Consider the following 20,376-nt stretch of genomic DNA (forward strand, 5'->3'; position numbering starts at 1 on the left):
CTGTATTTTTATTGTGCACAAAATCTTTAATGACATTTTAAGGAATGTCTACACTGGGAGGGTCACTATTTTGAAAACTGCTATATAACTCTCAAGTCCTTAAATCAGCTGAAATTAATATTTTCAAGTGTGTTAACACGGCAACAAAAAGGAACAATATCAGCAATAATCTTTCACAAGAACTTATCAATCTATTACTATTAACAGCCAACCGCTCCACTGTTAAATATTTCATTCTGCTGCTACTAGTATAGTGCATTGTTGTATCATATATACACATATTTAGCATATATATGTATATGTACATACATTCATAATATTATTACTCTCGGGTATGCGGCATCTATATATTTATTCCTGCCCTGTCTCCTTTGCTGCTGTAACATTGTGAGTTTCCCATCTCTGGGACTAATAAAGGCTATCTTATCTTATCTTATCTTAGCTGGGAGGGGTAATCAGGCCATTTCCAAATCATTTGTTGGCCATTATTCTACAATGGCAAAGATTATTCACAAGCGGAAAACAGAGCCAGTCTTCCAGTCAAAATAACACTGTCCAATGTTCAGAGAAACTGCAATAAAATAACCCTCAGAGCTCCAAGTCAGACTCTACAAGCCCTGCGTTAACATGCTGAATGATAAAGTTCATGACAATGCATTTAGAAAAAACGTCTGAACAAATATAGCTCGTATAGAATGGTTCCTGACATAGATTTGCAAAGTTGCATCAGAAAAAAAAAAAAAAGAGTTCTGGAAGAAATTAAATGGTAAATGGCCTGTATTTGTATAGCGCTTTACTAGTCCCTAAGGACCCCAAAGTGCTTCACACAACCTGTCATCCACCCATTCACACACACTGGTGATGGCAAGCTACATTGTAGCCACAGCCACCCTGGGGCGCACTGACAGAGGCGAGGCTGCCGGACACTGGCGCCACCGGGTCCTCTGACCACCACCAGTAGGCAACGGGTGAAGTGTCTTGCCCAAGGACACAACGACCGAGACTGTCTGAGCCGGGACTCGAACGGCAACCTTCCGATTACAAGGCGAACTCCCAACTCTTGAGCCACGATTGCCCCGAGATAAGGCGAAAGTGGAAATGCCGTGCCATAATGTACAGCGCCATGGTTGGGGAAAAAAAACAAAGAAAGAAGATCAGCACAAACACTTCATACCAAATCTCTCAAGCAGATGGTGAAGGGGTAATGATTTGGGTTTGTTCTGCAGCCATTGGATCTGGACACCTTGGACTCGCTGAGTTGACCATGAACTCCTTTGTATAAGTATTTCACAGCAATATGAGGTCATGTGTCTGAAACTATCTTAAACTTGGCAAAAACCCAGGTGATGAAACAGGACAAAGATCACAGGCACAGCAGGAAGTCTACAGCAGAATGGCTGAAAAAGAAAAGAATCAAGGTGCTACAATGACCGAGCCAAAGTCCAGACCTCCACATGATTGAAATGCTGTTATGGCACCTCAAGAGAAGTGTGCATAAATGAATGTGTGCATGCCTCACTGAACTGAAGCTATGACGTGAAGAAGAGTGGGCCAAAATAATGTGAGACATTAGACACACAGACACAAAACAAGTACTTAAAGCTACTTCTGTGAAAGGTGGCTCTACAAACTACTGAATCGTGGGATGCACTTAGTAATGACTAGTTATTCTATTATGTCCATAAATGTGAAACCTTAGAATTGACAGAGAGTCTCTTTTCTTTTTACCATGACAGGACATCTTACATACCAAATCAGATTGCTTCTCTTTCTCCCAGATTATGTTTTCACTCTGATCCATGTTCTACTCCCTTTTTATTAGGAAAAGAAAACAAAGAGCACTCTCATCAGGTTTTACATGCACTAAGGTTGGTGAAGGCTCACTTCACCCCACAAACAGTAAACTTAATAGGAAAACCGTCATACAGAATTGTGGCTATCGCCACTCACAGATTGCCTCTGACTCTTTGTTGCTTCCAAGTCCTCAGGGTCACTATGTCCCTGGGCTATGTTTGTGACTGTATTTCTAAACAGAGTGACAAAGGCTGTGAAAGTCTTGAGACCGAAACTTTTAAAAAGGAAAACCCTTGTTGCAGAGTTCTGTTCTTCTCCATCCCTCATTCCGTTTCCACAAAACGCTTCACTTGTCACCACAGACTCCCAAGCTCCTTTAATAAACGCTCCAAACGAAAATGTCTGGCTTTGAGTGGCAGAGTGTGACTGTTTAAAACCACTGGGAATCTAGTGTAATCCTATGGAAGACACAGACATAACCTGACTTTAAAGTTGTCTTGTCGCTCCACATCCAAGTGAAGAACCTGGAGAGGAGAGGCTAAGGATTGTAAAGAGAGGCTCTAGTGTGAGAAATCAAGTGTTCATGTTGACTTTCCAGGGAAATCAGTCTGCATTTGATACATGTTGAGTGGAGAGGCCCATATGTTTTGGTAAGACCTTACATCTGACATTAATCTTAAAATAGAGAGAAATGTGGGTTACTTCCACTGAGGGGGTCCCATGGATGAAACTTTAAGGACTGTCAGTCAGCAGTTGCAGCCTGCATCAAGTGAACAGGTTGCTTAGGAACCGATCAAGAAGAGAGCACTATTGTAATGTGTTTGTCACCAGAGCACTAAAAGTAAGTAAGCAATACAGTTTGTTTGTTTTTTAATAAAAAAGCATGACAGAGACACACGAGGTCAAGGATTGAGATTGGTCAAAGGGTTTAATTGAACTGTAGCTCACTGTGTGGTAAAATACATCCACTTAGGTTGTTGTTCATGCTAACGGGAGGAAAACAACTTTCCCAAACTTTCCTTTTTCTCTTTGTTGTTTTTTTCCCCTCTTTTCTTTGTCTTTTTAGCAGACAGCTGTCTGAGACAAGATACTTCTTCCACTGGAGACCTCACTCTTTTCACTCACATGCTCGCTGGCTCCTGGTTGCCATGGAAAATCCCAGAAATGGCGCAGATAACAGTTCAATGAGGGAGCAGAGACTGGAAGGTCTGGAGGGAGGCAGCAAGTTTCTAGGGCCCGTCCTGTCAAGGCATCAAGCTCTTTTGATGTGTGAAAATGGAAGAGAAGACAGAGTGAGAGGAAAATGTATAAAAACATAAAATGAGAGAAGAATAAATGGGTTGGGGACTAATCTGTTGACTGAAGTCAAAGTTGTGTGTTGAAATGTAAGAGCAATTCAAAAGGAACTAATAAAAGAATGAAGATCTATTTGTCTTGGTAATTGTTAGAACCAAGTGTAATTTTGAATGAGTAAAAAAGAGAGAGAGAGAAATCCTGTTAAAACAAGACCAAGACAGTCGCTACCTTGCAGCCAGAGAAATGACTCACTGGAATACAGAAGAAATCAGCATGATATCCTGTCTACCATGTAAGAATTAACTGTCTATTACTGATTTATTAATAATATCATAAGTACGGTGTTGGTGATTAATTTCTGCAAAGAGTCAGTCAGAAAAGGTTGAAATGAGGCTGGCTGGCACCAAAAGCCTATCTATCAAACCAACAAATCAAAATGCAATCATAAAAACCAGAAAAGGGCCAAATGTTCTGAAAGAATTTGAGTAGGCTGAAAGATGGTGTCTCTATAAATTTCCGGGGCCAGAGTATCTTTAAAATCCAACATCAACGATAGCTGTGCACAGGCTTGGGAACTCCTACTGAGAGTTAAAGTTATTAAACCATCAGGGAAAAATAATAACAGATTGAGAATTAATCCACTACCTTCTGCAAAGATGAACTTGCTGATTAGGAAGGTTACTCATATCCCAGGAAGTAGAAAATAGGCAATACAAAATGTGCATACAAACACATGAATTCTTAAAATGCTGTACTTCCGTGACACATCAGTAGGGACTTGCTGGTGACAGCCCCACCTCACTTTTTACAAAGGGTTTTGAAGTACCACTGTCAGGAGAGGCCCCTTGGAGGTTCTTGAGTGAAACACCTGTCTGAAATCAAATTCACTTTTATTTCCCTGCCTCCCTGAGACTGTAGAGCAAGGATATAGGACAAACGCACTGCACGACTGCATGCCCAATGAAAGTGGAAACCATATTCCATGAGAGTAACAACTTTTTTTTTTTTTTTTTACATTTTCATTTGAATCACCGACACAAAGTGGCCATTGCTCAAGGATCTAACAATGATTAGCTTCACATAAATAACAAATGTGTTTAGTTCGCTGATGTGTTTTTCTCCCCCTTTTGTAATGCAGCTTTCCGTGGGCTTTTCAGTTTCTGTGGTTACCGCGGGTAATATCACCTATTGAGTTCTTGTACTGATGACTTCTATGTGTTTTAACAGAAAAAAAAATTGCAGCTGCTGGGCCTGGTTATTCAAAATTCATCACTTCCTGTGCCCAGCAGTTACTTAGAGTATTTTCACACCTGTGCCGGTTAGTCCATTTAAATCAAACTCTGGTTCGTATTCCCCCTTGAGGCTGCTTGTTTGTGCAGATGTGAACACGGTAATCGCACTCAGGTGCGGAACAAACCAATCATGCCAATACCCTTTGGAGAATGTGGGCTTAGTCTGGTTTCAATGCCTTCCTGTAGCCTTTGCAGTCTGTGATGCAGCAGAGTACACAAACTGTAGCAATTAGCCGTTGCTGATAGTAAATTTTCCATGTTATCCATTTACCCGGAGCGTTGCTCCTACAGCAGACACATGTATCCAATAAGCAGGCTAAATGTCCTCAATGTGGTTTGCAGTGGTGCATTTTGTTCCGCTTGGATTTTGTTTGGAGTTTTCTCAGTGTGAAAAGAAACCAAACAACAGGGACAAGCTGCACTTTTTCAAACTCATCAACTGATTCTGACCATCTAAATAAGTTTTTAAACTTTATTTGTGAAACCCCACTTAGATCTGACAGCAAATCTTCCATGAACTGAAAGACTTATGATATTGGCCAGCAGAAAGTAGTAAACTCAAAATGTAACAAAACTGGTACTGGTCTGTGGATGTCAGTGCAAGTCTGTTGGTGAGTCAATCCACTCCTATCATATGAATATAAATATCTGATTGTCTGACTACTCCTTCAACACTACCAGCACATAAAAAATTTAACTGATATCAACACAGATAAAGTGGCAAAAAAGTGTGTAAACTCATGGTTTATACATGGCCCTCTGATACTGTGCAATTTTATTTGTAGGTGGAGCTCCATGAAATTTGGACTATTTGCAGTAATAATATCCCATCACTTCAGAAATTCTCATCTAAATATGTAATACCTAAAACAAAGAAAATCATCAGCCTCCACTACTTTGTAATTAGGAACAGGTCTGTAGTAAATATACATACATACTTTTAGTTTATTTGTAAGCATGTTAGCATGTTTATTTCTTTAAAGAGACATGGGACTTTAGTGTAGCCTCACAAGAGTTTGCCTATTCACTCTAAGCCTTTTAAGATATAACCCAGTTCTATATGTCAGCTAAAGGTTTCACAGTTAAGAGTTTCAGAAGAACACAATGAAATACTGAAGAAATTGTCAGAGGTATACTGTCTGCAAGTTTGAAGCCCAACTTTTGCTAATGATTAAGATGAGAAGCAGTCAAAGAGGACAGGTAGGTGGACAAAGACTGATGATGAATGACATAAGAAGATTGAGTGTATTCATAGAACTGAAAGATTAATTCTTCTAAGCGAGCATGGACAGCAGAGTGGCTCCTTCTCTGACAATAAAGATCCTTCATGTCTGGCCATATTCAGCCTCTGGTATGGTACTAGGTTACCAGATGCCATGACTGACCTCATCATTCCATCTCTGTGGTTACAGTACTCCTTTCCCACTACCAGTCCATCTACCTGTCTATATACATAAGCCCTAAATGCAGCTATCTGCTAGACTTGCTTTGCCAGCTCAGTATGAGGAGGAATCAGAGACTGTTATAAAGAAAGGTGCTGTGTGATCAGACAGGTTTGTCACAAACACTTAAACTTCAAAACCAAATTTTTTCATGCACCCTCAAAGATCCGGTCAGCTGTATTCTACCATGGGGGGGGGGGGGGGGGGGGGGGGGGGGGGGGATGTAGATATAAATAACATCTCAAAAAAAGAGGAAAAAAACTATCAAATCTCAATTTTTTTTTTTTTTTTGCTCTCGTCGTCTTCTTACTATTTAAAACAAGTGTGAGGTCTTCAAGTGGTAACAGCAAGCTCTGGGGTAAAGAAATAGATGGAAAGAGAAAGTCTGTTCTCTTTCATTGCTTTTCATTGACCTACCAGGCACAGATCAAAGAAAAATGTTGTCATGGGACCAACTAGGCATGCATGTCCAGCAGGCTTGGTGCTTCATGTGAGAAGATGATTGAGTACACAATGATGGCCTCTGAGGATTAGCCATGCTCTGAGGGTATAAACACCAACACTGAAACCAAATCCCAAAAGTGCTAGGCCACACTTTTGCCTTTTGGCCACTATGCCCCCAAATTTGGACCATTAGAGGCCATAATAAAAATCTCTCTACTTTAGGTATGAATGTTGAAACCGCATCCTAACCTTTCTGAAAACATTTTGTAATTATCAAAGCAAGAAACAATGCTTAAAGATACAACTCTGATACTGGCAAAAGTTGGGATGCTGGAATCCCACAAGGGCTGAAAAAGTAAGTAGAGCTACAAAGAAACAGCTGGAGGAACATTTTCCAATTAATATGACAATCGGCAACAGGTCTCAAAGAGGCCGTTGCTCTAAAGTAATGACAAGTTGGGATTCATGAGCAGTGTTGGTTAAGTTACTTAAAAATAGTAATTAGTTACTGATTGCTTCTCCAAGAAAGTAATCCCATTAGTTTACTGATTACATATTTTAAAAAGTAATTAGTTACTTATTACTTAGTTACTTTTTAATGATGCACAACCTGAATACATAATAAAACAATAGACCTTTCAGCCCAATTCTATTTTTTCTGCATAATCCATCATATAAAGTTGAATTAAATGAAAAAGTCTCTTTTTAAAACTTGTTTTATTAGTTTTAATATTTTATTGTTATTACACGCAACATTCTCTGACTTTGTTTAACGTTTAAACTTATTTTCTGCATATTCCAGTATATAAAATATGTTTTGTGTTTACACTCACTGTTTCCAATAGATGCAGGTAAAACAAAGCAAAAAATAAATAAAATCAAAGATTCAGCGGCACTAAATCCTGTCGCTCTTAAATCTGTTTTAATCTGTTTAGCAGGAGTGGGGGCAGTGGAGGTTTGCCCGGTACTGCAGAGTAATGTCAGTGGGGAGATCCAGGAGTTTCTCTGTGAATTTCACATTCAGATTTGAAGTGAAATTTTTCGCTGTAGAAAGAAGTTTTCTTCCTATCCCGAGTGTACTGCGGACACTAATGTTTTTGTCACCTTTTACGGAATCAAACCCAAAGTAATGTCAGTACTTCCAAGCTTTAAACGCTGCACGGTCGTACTCTCTCCCGCCCTCCACATTATCCATTGTTGATCTACACACATCTGGTGCTGCCACGGACGTCGCACGCTCGTACGTCATTGTCAAGAGACACTCTCACAAACAAAATCATGGTTTAGTAACGCAGCACGCTTACAGGAAAGTAACAGTAATCCAAAACTTTTTTGCAATAGTAATCCCTTACTTTACTCGTTACTTGAAAATAGTAATCGGATTAACGCGTTACTCCCCATCTCTGTTCACTGTCTGCAAAAACGACAACAGCTAATGTCAGAATTGTGTTCTTTAAAGTAAAATTGTGAAGACCTTGAAAATCTCAGCATCTATAGCAAAGCTCATTTAAAACAAACTGTGCAAATGAAAAAAAATGCTTTATGGTTAGATGAATTCGTACTTGAAATTCTTTTTGGAAAATATGGACCCTTTCCAAGAGGAGAGAGACTAGCAAGTCCGTCTCTCTGATTGTAAGGGGGGTACATTAGTGACTGGCAGCTTTCATATATTGAAAGTAAGGTATATACAGGAGCTCTAGAACAGATGTTCCCATACAGATATTGCCTTTTTCAGGGAAGGACTTGCTTATTTCAGCAGCATAATGCCAAACCACATACTGCTTCTGTTACAACATGTAATAGATGTCTCTATAGCAAAAGAGTCTGGGTGCTGAACTGGCTTGCCTGATATGAAGACCTTTCATTAACTAAAAACATTTGGTGGATCTTGAAATGAAAAGCAGGACCCAGGACTGTTGAGCAGCTAGAATCATATATCAGATAAGAATTGGGTAACATTCCTCTTCTAAAAGTCCAGCAGCCGGTCTCCTCATTTCCCACATATTTGTTGTTAGAATAAAAGGGTGGATGCTATACTATGGTAAACATGTTGCCACAATTTCAAACTAAGCTAATATTTTTCATATTATGGTTTAAAACCGTTATAAACATTTAACATTTAAAAGTTTTTCTACTGTGAATAAAATATGAGTTTTCGAGTTTTCTCAAATCCATTCTTATTTATATTTTACATAGCATCCCAATTTTTTTCAGAATTGGGGTTATACATGCAAGCACATGGCTGCTCTGCCTCTCCAAACAATCTTGGACTGTAGTCAAATCAATGTGAAAACCGGTGTTCTCTCTAGTGTAGCACAATCAATTAAAATCAAATGCCTCTGAATTTGTTCTGGCATTTAATAGTTAAATATTTAATGAAAATATATAGGGTTGCAAATTATCCAGAGAAATGTTTGGCATTGTGTTTGATTTGATTGACAAATATCCCTCACAGCATCCCCACATTTGTTTTGGAAATGGAATTAAACATGTACAGCATTTAAAGTTGGTGTCAAGGCTCTGGCTCTCACTGCCCACAAGACAATACAAAGCTCAGAACAGCAGGGAGTACGGAGTGATGATACCAATATCACCCTAAGGATATATTCAGGCAACAGCTTTATGAACAGTGGCAGGGGAAATAGCAGAAAGTGACAGGATAGGAAAAGAGTGAGCAAAGCACTTGATGGCTGAAGTACACATCATCAGTAAAAGGGTGCGCTGGAGATGCCACAGGAGCTTATAGGTTTACAGCACAACCTCTACATACCTATGGAAGTAAGCAGAAGTAAACAAATCAATAATACTTTTTTTTTTAAAGACAGAACAAATCAATTCTATTTATGACCATTTCTGTGATCTTATATTGCTGTTGAAATTAAAATTGCTACATTTGTAGTGCTACCTTGCAAAGATCCTTTATTACTATCTTCTTAATAAGAAACTAAAAACCGTGTGACTTCTGCATATAAAAAAAGAAAGACAGCAGACATTTTACCTCAGCCACCTCCTTCTGTAAACTCAACTGGCATCAGCCAATGGGAAATCAATGCACTGACTGCTGCTGTGAGTGTCAATGAAATGTTTGGAGGTGCAATCCAAAAAACGCACCCATGTGGCTTTAGACTCTGACAAACAGAAGCAAATGAGGACAAACACAACACACACACACACACACACACACACACACACAAATAATCACACATACATACACAAGGACAATTAAATACGAAGCAAATCAAAAGGGTGTCTTTTAGAAAGACTGCTTCATTGCCAAGAAATCTAAGACCCATGAGATAGTTTTCTTAGTTAAGAGTTTCTTTGACTGTCTTCATACATTAGGGGAAATAACACACGAAGCATATTTTATTCCAGGGATAAAACTAGACAGAAAAGTTTTAGGGGGAAAAAAAAGTGTTTTTTGAAAACCTGTTTTGCTTGACATTGTGAGGCTTCCTTCACTGTCACATTAATGGTAAACGCAGCTCCATACTGTACCACAGCAACTGAAATATGACTCATATTTTCAAATACCATCTGGGTGTTTTTAACATAACCCCAACCATCTGTGTCAGCACTCAAGTCCAAACAAGAAATTTGACTTACAGAGGCAAATACACAGTCAGGTCCACAGCAAAATAAAGAAAGAAATAATAAGTAAATTAAAAAGTCTAAAACTTGTGGATGCCACAAAAAATAGTTTCCTGAGGTGTTTCACTAGGTTATTTTTGCTGCACCTTCAGCTGTTGCTTGTTTTTCCCCACTGTGGTCCTTTCTGGCCTCTATTTTGTCTTTATAAAAAAAAATGCTTTATTCAGCTCAGGTCAGGTGAATGATGCTTTCACATCATCAAGAAACACCAGTGTTCCAATTCTATTGACTACTATCCGACACCGTACCACCATCATTTTTGACATATGACATGGTATGCATTAGATATTAAGCCCATCCTGTCCTTTGCCATATTCTTCTCTCACCATCAGCCAGCTACAGAAAAGAGTAAAGTTATAACTTGCAAAGTAAAACAATGTTAAAAACCAATGAAAAGTGATTAATTTAGCCACTGTCTGTACTTTTCCTACTGTACTTCTTTTTATTTTATTTTTTTAAATTTCCAACATTTGATTGCTTGGTTTTTTGCACTTCTTCCATCCCTGCTGACCTTTCTTGTGCCCTTCTTTGACCCAACCCAAGACTCAACCAGTCTGCATTTGACCCATGCACAATGTTGTCCACATAGAAGAAGGTGCAATTAGGATTTTGAAGGACTGCGGGACATGCATTATTTGTAAACCTCTCTCTGCAGGCTCTTTGTAGAGCAAACAAACACAGACACAATTGTGGTGCCATAAATTGAGCATAACTTGCTAAAGCTAACAAATGATCTGAACAATGAGAATGCTGGTAATGAAGATGGCAGCAAGGGGAGTGGGCAGTGTTAAAGACTAGTAGTTAAACATATGCCATTTTATGACCAGTAGTCAATGTAGTAAATTAGCTTAACAGCTGCAGGCCATATATTATCCTTTAGTTCTAATGGTGTGCTATGTATGTAGTTTAGTCTCTATTATACTCTTGAATAAAAGAAACATAATCATTTGTAGTTCATTAGACAAAATGTGCATTACTCTGTATCCTTGATCAGCTGTGAATGTCTGACACTGTTTTCTCGAGAATGTTTTATTGCTGAATCATGTGAAGAAGGCCATAAGAGGGAGACTAGGTGTCTGGGCAGAAGAGATAAAACCACATTCTTTACCCCCCTTCCAATTTCACACAGAAAGACAGGGAGGCAAGGTCAGGAGCCAGGCTCACTAAGAATTAGAAAAACATGTGAAGATGCAGCTTTTATGACAAAGAGGGGGGCTGGGATTAGCTATAAAAGTCTGTGAAAGTTGCCACCATTTTGAGACATGCTGTCGAACCTCTGCAGGCATCTCTCCCGTCCGGACGTTGTAATGCTCTTATTGTGAATTGTATCGAAATAAATGATTGTTGATTGAGCATATATACACCGAGTATTGTCCTTCCTTCAGCCCAAAGATTCAAAGAACTGCGTGTTTTCAACAGCAGATAAGTATTCACTTGATCTAAGTGTTAAATAATATATCTAACATTGGCCACTAGATTGCTGAGCACTTGGTTAGTCATTAGACTCTGAGATGTTTCACTTTTTGCACACCAAGAAGATAAATATCCATTAAGATTGATGGTCATCTTCTCAGTTCTTAGTTGAATCTCACAGTTTCCACACTGCCAGTTATGGCATGCTGACTTCCACAAGAGCATAGCCTAAGTCAGCAGTAGCCATAATTTTGCACCTTTCCCTGCAACACAGAAGGATACCACACGTGGCCATGAAACTGCTTAGCAGTCAATATCTCATTGTTGGAATAAAGAGTCAAAACCACAAAAATCATCCGTCCAAGTACTTATGGCTTTCAAACACAATCGCACAACAAAGAACAGAGCTAAAGAAGAAAAGAATAAGACATTTTCGCACAAGGACAACTCTTTCTTGTCAGACTCTGTTACTATGCACATTCAAGTGTGACATCCAGTGTTTCTGAATGTCATATAAAAGGCCTTTCAAAGACCCTTCTGATAATTCTTATCTGAAATATGTGTTTATAAGATGTGAAAAAATATATTTTGCTTGATACATGGTTGTTTGCTTTGTGACAGAAGTGGTTAGTATGATCGATTAGCTACAATAGCAACATTTATTTGGCGCCAATTAAGGAACTATCCTTTAAAGAAAAAACAATATTGTCAGAAATGAAAAAAATATATAGTTTACAAGTAATAAAAGAGCTTTAGGCTACTGAAGAATAATTTCAGTAATTTCACGCAGTACCCATACACTGTGTCTTCACTGTGAATAAATAGGTTGAAGTCAGACCAATTATATAAGTAAAGATTAAGATAAGGATAAGCCAGGGTCACTATCTGTGGTCCATTTTCCTCTGATTATCTGCCAAGCTGCTGCCTTCTGTTGTCTCAGTCTTGCTGTTCAGTTCTTAATTTAGCCTCCTCTGAGCCCACACAGATTACAATGGCCTGCAACAGGCCAAGATGCACTCTGGTGTTCCACTCTACAAGCATGAAGTGGTAGAGGGACAGGGGGGTAAATCAAGATACATCCCTGGGTTGATAGATACTGAATGGAACCGAAAGAGAACATGGAGCAAGGTCGGCATTCATTAGCCATGTCTTAGAGTTACAGATGGGAAACTCCCCAACAGAACAGTTAGCTAGTGCTTGCTGCTGCTGGTGCTAACATCTTCATTTTGCACATACATTAGGCACGAGTTTAGATGCTTCTGTGAAGTGATGGAATTTATCTGAACTACGGTACACTGCTGTACAAATCTCCTCATACACAATGCAGTAACTTTAATAATAATCTGTAGTACATATGCATACCATTGGGCAAGTCAAATTCATTCTGCACTAAGTAATTATACCAAATACAAAAGCAATACTGTTAATACAGTAACTAACTGTGAACATCCATTACCATCAAACTGCAAAATCAGTACAAGACATTTATGAAAATTGATAAAAAAAATAAAAATACAGCTTATATTTACATATTTAGTGTTAGGGAACATAGGTTTTCTCATTCATATATATATATATATATATATATATATATATATATATATATATATATATATATATACATACACACATATATATATACACATATATATATATATATATATATACACATATACATACATACATATATACATATACATACATACATACATACATACATATATATATATATATGTATGTCCGCAGTCCTCCAGGATCTCCTACACAGCAATGACAGAGTCAATGTCATGCTGTCACCTGAGTTGAGCCATTATTACACAGGCAGTCTTAATAGCCCTATAGATTAAAGTCCAGAGGAACAAGACACCAACAGATTAAAAAAAAGAAAGATAGGAAAGCGGATGATGAATTGCCTTAGATTGCTAGGCAATCATGCATAAATTACTAGGATGCTATAAGGATGGTATAATAACTAGCGCTGTTTTAAGAGATCATTCACTCATGGGGGGTTGTCTTGTACGGAGGAGTGGGTGGATACATGGGGGAAAGAGATGGGTGGTGAGTAAAGAAAGGAGCGGGTCGCAGCTGTCTATTCAATCACATCAGCATCAAGGGTATCGCCCTGACACCGTCTCCCCTCTGTGCCCTCAGCATCCACACAAATCTCCTGATAGACAGATGCAGCACTCAACCAGCGCCCTCATCCCCCTCTGCCGGGACCCACAAGGTTCCCTGGGCATGTCTCTGTGGCCCAACAGGCTGCCGCTGGGAGCCCCAGCAACAACTGATTATTCAGGATCTAGACTAACAAGAATCTGCCATGTGGATCTCAAAACAACATGTTCTAGTTGTGAATACATCATGAAGCATGGGGGAACAGGCTGTCCCTTTTTTCCTTTCTCTCTGGATGTGCTGCAATTTCAGCAGCTGAGCCGATTCAGGAAAAGTAGTTTTAAGTAGGAGGTTTCAACCCAAGATTTTTTTACCGTAGCATCCAAGTCCTTGCTGCACAGGATATATAGCACCTAAAGGCTTCGCAGCACTGTGATATGAAACACATGCACAATTCTTTTTTTTTTCCAAATAAAGCCTGCAAAATTAATGAATTCTTCAAATTACTAGTACGTATAAGTTCAGCAATCCAACATTCAATCAGTCCATTCTATTGTATTCTATTTAATAAAAATGCACTCCCAACACAGACTTTACACAGTCTCAAATGTTGTCAAATGCTCAGTAGTGCACACAGTACACGACTTAAGTTCCACCTACTTTGAAATTATTGAAAGAATAAGAAAAGAGAGAGCAGGACACAAATCAAAACCAAACATAAAAGAAACTCCAATGCATAAAATACATGCTGGTGTCAACTCCATGTTGAACATATAGACTGACCACCCACTTTCTTTTTTTCTACTTTAACAAAAATCTAATCAGCCAATCATATGGCAGAAACTCAATGCATATTTACACATGTTGACAAAGTCAAGGCGACCTGCTGACGTTCAAACTGAGCATCAGAATAGGAAAGAAAGGTGATTTAAAGGACTCTGAATGTAGCATGGTTGTTGATGCCAGATGGGCTGGTCTGAGCATTTCAGTGACTGTTGATCTACTGGGATTTTCCCATGCTGCACATCTCTAGGATTTACAAAGAACGGTCTGAAAAAGAGAGAATATATAGTGAGCGGCAGTTTTCTGTGTGAAAATGCCTTGTTGAGGTCAGAGGAGAACGGCCAGACTGCTTTGAGATGATAGGAAGGCAGTAGAAACTCATATAACCAGTTGTTAAAACTAAAGTATCTCTGAATGCACATCACTTAATACCTTGAAGCAAATGAGCAACAGTGACAGATGGGCTACAGTTTACTGAAACTGAGGCTACACTTTGCATGGGCCCACCAACATTGGAATATATAAGACTGGGAAATTTTGTCTGGTCTGATGAGTATCAATACATGCTGTGACATTCAGATGGTGTGACCAGAATTTGGTATAAATAAGCATGGATCCAATCAATAGTTCCATGTGATGGTGGTTTAATGATGTGGGGGATATGTTTTGGCATACTTTTAGCCCCCTTAGTACGAGCTGAAGATTGAATGCCACAGCCTGAGTATTTTTGGTGACCATCGTTAGATCCCAGTTATTCACCTACCACAGTGCAGCCATGTTATGATAGCTGCTTCTAGCAGCATGTAACAAAGCAGAGACTTTCTCCAACTGGTTCCTTGAAGATGACAATGTACTGACTGTGCTCAAATGACTTCCACAGTCACTACATCTCAATCTAACAGAGCAACTTTGGGATGTAATAGGAGATTCGCACCATGTATGTGCAGCTGACAAATCTGCACCAACTGTGAATATGGAACAAAATCTTGTTTCCAGCATCTTGTTGAACTCGTGTCATGAAGAATTAAGGCAGTTATGAAGGCAAAAGGGGGTCACAGATTAACTGTTCATTTTTATACTTCAGCACTTATTTTGACCTGTGCTGAAAGATGTAAAATCAAAGGATTATTTATTCAAATAATTCAGAATTATGTAAAAAAAAATACTTGGCATAAACTGAATGTATATGAATCAAGTATATTTAATTTGACCAGATTCAATTCAATTTAATAGTTTACACTGTATTTATACAAAATATGTAAAATTTCAATGTAGACTAATAAATTAAAGTCAATATTTTGTGCAAAAATATTTTTTGGGGTGAGTGAGGTCTTGAAGGTCAGAATATAATTAACTCCTTTGTGGTTCTAATCAAGTTTGCTTTCATGAGCAGCCAAACAGTATATCAAAAACGCGAACATATAATTTAGCTGTTTTTCAGATTTTTCTTTCTGCTGCAGGTGGCTTGTGATCATTTAATGCACTGGATGAAAAGGTTGAGGTGCCAGCTCTTGCTAGTGTATGCTTCTCTTGAAGGGTACACTTTGTGGAAGAATTAATCAATTTCATTGATTTCATTTAGGGGTCACATGGAGGATAAATTCCACCAACGCATTCTCTACTTTTCCATAATGTCTTCTCTGCCACATCATTGCTACTGTCTGTGCCATTTACAACAACCATACAGCTAGTAAAGGTAGCAGAAGTTCAGAGTAGCCAGAGTTGATTCCCCAGTTCAGAAGGCCTAATAGGGACCACCTGTCAGCACGGTACACTTACCATGGGTCCAGATATTAATCTCCTTGTACCTTCTTCTTTATCAGCATTAATTGGTATGCTCCTCAGTTAAAACGTGTTACTGCAGTCCCTCTTCCCTTAAATTCCTGTATCTTTTTCTCTGATTGCTTGTAGCCCAAGTGGAGTAATGCTAGCGCAGCAGGGAGCTGGGGAGCAAAACAAAGTTAGGGCACTTAACTCAATAGTGTTCACAATGGCAAATTAAGCAGAAATGGAGAAGTGGTTGCCAACCATCCCGCCCAATCAAGCACACGCACACACACAGAGAGCTTGAGTGTGTCTCTCCTCTGTGACTCATTAAGGATCTGATAATAAGCAGAAAATGTATGGGCAAAATTGTGAAAGGATACACTGGTTAATATTTACATAGCACTTTGTCTCCATCAAACTCTATACTCCACACCACAGAATGGGAAAGGAGGATTAATAGTCCCACTTTTCCTCCCATTAATCCACAAAGACAGTATAGAGTAACTTCCCTCCTCCATCTCTGTGTTTTTCCTCCTCTTTTATATCCTCCATGACCCTGAGTTCAAGGCAGAAATATAGAGCATCTGTTTGTACAGATGATAGCTGTCCAGTAGTATCTAATGGACGAGAAAGGCAGAGTTTAAAACCGTCACCTTCTCTAAACAGAAGGTGGCGGTGAAATAAACAAAACGACAGAGTATGTGGAAAATAGACGAGATGTCTTTGTGCCAGGAAAGCCGGGACTTTAGAGTGCCAAAATAAAAACATTCACTCATCACCTTTAAACATAACATACATTATCCATAAAATACACACAAATGGACACTGTCGAGGAGGTTTGAAATACATTATTCAGGATTAAAAGATGTAATAAAAACAGTAAATGTAATGATTCTGCACTATAACTCTGAATGAGAGAACTGTAATGAGGTTATGAATAGGAAGTAAGGGGGTCGCCATCTATAGACAGTTTTTAAACTAAAAATCATCAGTGCGTTAAGAGTGATATCAGGAGTGGAGAGAGGGGATAAAAAGTGATGTTTCTGTAATAACAACCTGTTAATCCTCTGCACCTTGGCATGAGCAGATAATCTAGAAGAAGTAATTGTGCTAAAGATTCGTAATTGAATTATAAAATGAAGAGTACTGAAGGATTATCAGTGACCAAACAACTGTGATTTCAGAATTGGATTTACAAGAACTTTCCTCCTGCTCACTCTTGGACTCTGGGGGAACTAGGGGACTTTGGACAGAGTTGCTACTTCCTCATCAGATTCAGAGATGGGTTGTTACTGGCCAGGCAATAGTTTTACTCCTCTCACTCCTTCCAAGATGAGTGGTAGTTTTTGCAGTAGTTTTTATGATTAGCTCTAGTGATATGTAAAGTGATTTATGCAAACTGGATTTTAACGTTTATTTTGTACTGTGATTTATATGCACGCTATGCAAAGGCTAAAATCCTTAAATATATTATCTGCATTTAAAGTCTAAAATGTGCACACTCACTTTTGCATCTTTTTAATGGTAATGTTATGGGTTGTTCTGGCCCACAAAATTAACAGATCCTTGAGGCCCATTTTCCTGGCCACTGAAGTAAATACCTAATAATTTCACCAAGTACACAGATCATGTTAACGGGTGTGGCTGGTAATTGTATTTAACTAATAGGGCTGCTCAGTTAAATGTATCACAGAGGAAGCTGGGGAGGTATCCGACGGTTAGAGCAAGGCATGTCTCCCTACTGGCTTATGTATGTTTCTGGCAATTGCATGAAGGTAATACTATTTAGACGCAGAGACTATTTACACAGAGAGCTGGTCTAGACTTCCTGTACAGGAGTAACTGGGATCTAACACAGGTATATAGAGTTCATCTGACACTATCAAACTTTAACTGCACCCTAAAGTATATCTTAGCTTAAACATTTATCTTAAGACATTTACCCAAGGTTTCTCTGAAGTGAACTCCAAATAAATCACACCAAAGGCATACTGCTACATTCTGGTGTACAGAATGGAGAATCCTAATCATGGAGCCAGTTTCCAAATCATTGAAGGCTGAAGTGTTGCTGCGCGCCATCCAAGCTTGGCACCACATACGTGGATGAAGGCCATCGCTGCTCTCTGCAACATCACAAATGCACCAGGCATGCACACAAAGCATGCTACATGAAAAGGCATTTGACCTGAGAGGTTTAAACTTGCTTCCAGGGCAAAATCACTCAGTTTCTAACACCCTCAGGTACTACTAACATATAGTACACTGAAGTACACACTCAGTGACCCATGGAGATAAACACAGAGGACAAACTGGATCTATATCTATTGTAAGTGGCAGTTGACTACTGTACCATTAACCTTGGAGAAAGGAGGTAATAAAAGTGCGCTTTTGTACCCTTTCCTTTTCCCCCCCATTTAATTTAGTCTATAAATAAATTTCCCTAAGGTGTCGTGCCTGTAAACTCAAGAATAATGCAACACAAAAATTCTTCTGGTGTTGTCTCCAAGTTTTGGAGAAGAAGAAATACTTGGACTATTAAGATAAGACAAAAAGAGGCAGGTTACAAAAGAAAACATAAAAATGAAACTAAGTGACTCACCTTTTCAGAAGAAACAGGAACAACAGAGAGGGGTGCAAAGCAAAAACAAAACAGCACAAAAAAAGGTCAGTGAAAGACAAAAAGGAGGTGAGAAACTGGTATCACTGTAGACTGATTATTGTGTTGGGCCAAAAAAATAAGTAGTTATTATTCTTCACCCAGAATAGCAAGTGATAGAGGCAAATGTATTTGACAAAAGAGGAAAGGGTAGGGGAGCAGTACTGCTGCTCCTAAATTGTGAGCTTTTAAGTACAAACAGATAGCATAAAGTACACAGAAAACACTCAAACACCTGATAACGGTTAGATAACACAGGTATTAATGTGACAGGTTTATGTGACCCTGAATATTTTGGAAAAAAATGTGGCTGTGATATAAATGCAATTGTAGCAGTTAACACGGCAGCAGGTAGGCCATTCTGCATGCCAACCAATAGACTGAATCTTGCATTTGGTGGACGGAAGAATGGAAAGAGGGAAGGAAAGAAAAACAAAAGCGATTGATATAAATGATCTGCCGGCCAAGAGAGGCCCCCAGGCAGGGGCGAGCGAAGGTCCGCTCGATACCAATTGATCGTGTGAGGCCCAGGCATTCGTCTTAATTCTGACTAATTAGGGCAGTGGCTGACGAGGAGGGGGTTAGGGGGACAAGTTGTTGGTTGTGTGTTTGCATGTGTGTCTGTGCGTCAATGGGACCTCCCAGATTACAAAATCAAGCCCCAATGTTTACAAAGTGTGGAACAAGTGGAGGATTAAGGAAATCAGTTTAGGAAACAACAACCGTCACCACATTAGTGTTGCTGCCAAAATAATTCCCCTGTCTTCAGTGGGTGCCTGATAGGCAGGATGGGAGTAAATCCTTCTCTCACTTTTTTTTAAATTTTTTATCTTGTTTGTGTGAGAAGTGCTGATTATCTTGTGCGAGCACAAGTCTGGCCTTCGGTAGCCAAAGGCACCAGAATCAAGCTGCATTTCCATCCTTACCCATTCCACAGATAGACATCAAAGCTCTCTAACTGGCAGGAAAGAAAAGTTAGGTTTGATCACCAGAACAAATTGGGGAAAAACATGGCTTGCCTGTATGGTCCTTAATGTGACAAATCATGGTAAGCAAGCTCCTGGTGTAATAGTGAAAGCAACAAGACTGTGGATGGTTAAAGCAAATGAATTTAATGCACAATCCTATAGCAGCAGATCGTACGGGGAACCTGAGAAAAAGAAATCTAGACTCTGAGACTTCTCAGACTTAAGAGGCAAAGGCCTTTTAAAAGATCACAGCATTTGGGAGCAGACACTGAGCAAGTACTGAGCTGCTGAGCGCCGGGCTTAGATTCTGATTTCTATCTGTCACTCCCTGAGGATGTTAGCTGTGGAAAGTGGAAAGTGGCAGGAGGGAGGTATCACTGTGAACCTAGGGCAGCAGCGGGGACAATTCTACCTGACTGGAGATCACAATCTGAGGACAGAAACACACACAGGCATTCATGTAAAGGTCTACAGTCTCACTTCACGCAGTAAAAGTGACAAAATATCAGCGAGTAAAACTGACAGACAGGAAGCATATCTATATCAGACAAGAGCCCATTGTTGAGGAGAAACAAAGAAAACAAAAAAAACCCTCAGACAGAGCAGGCCGACCTGTGCCCTTTGTCACTCACTCTCGTAAGCTAGGAGAGACTGACAGATACACTTGAATATCAGTTACTCGCTCTTGTTTTTTGACATAAACTTCCCTGCCCTTTCCACCTCTGGCACCCTGTTCCCTGCCAGCTATTCATATTCCT

The sequence above is a fragment of the Diplotaxodon limnothrissa genome, linkage group LG4, assembly GCF_057381915.1.
Source record: "Diplotaxodon limnothrissa isolate DT_005_m linkage group LG4, D_limnothrissa_male_GT1.1, whole genome shotgun sequence".
In the NCBI taxonomy this organism is placed as follows: Eukaryota; Metazoa; Chordata; class Actinopteri; order Cichliformes; family Cichlidae; genus Diplotaxodon; species Diplotaxodon limnothrissa.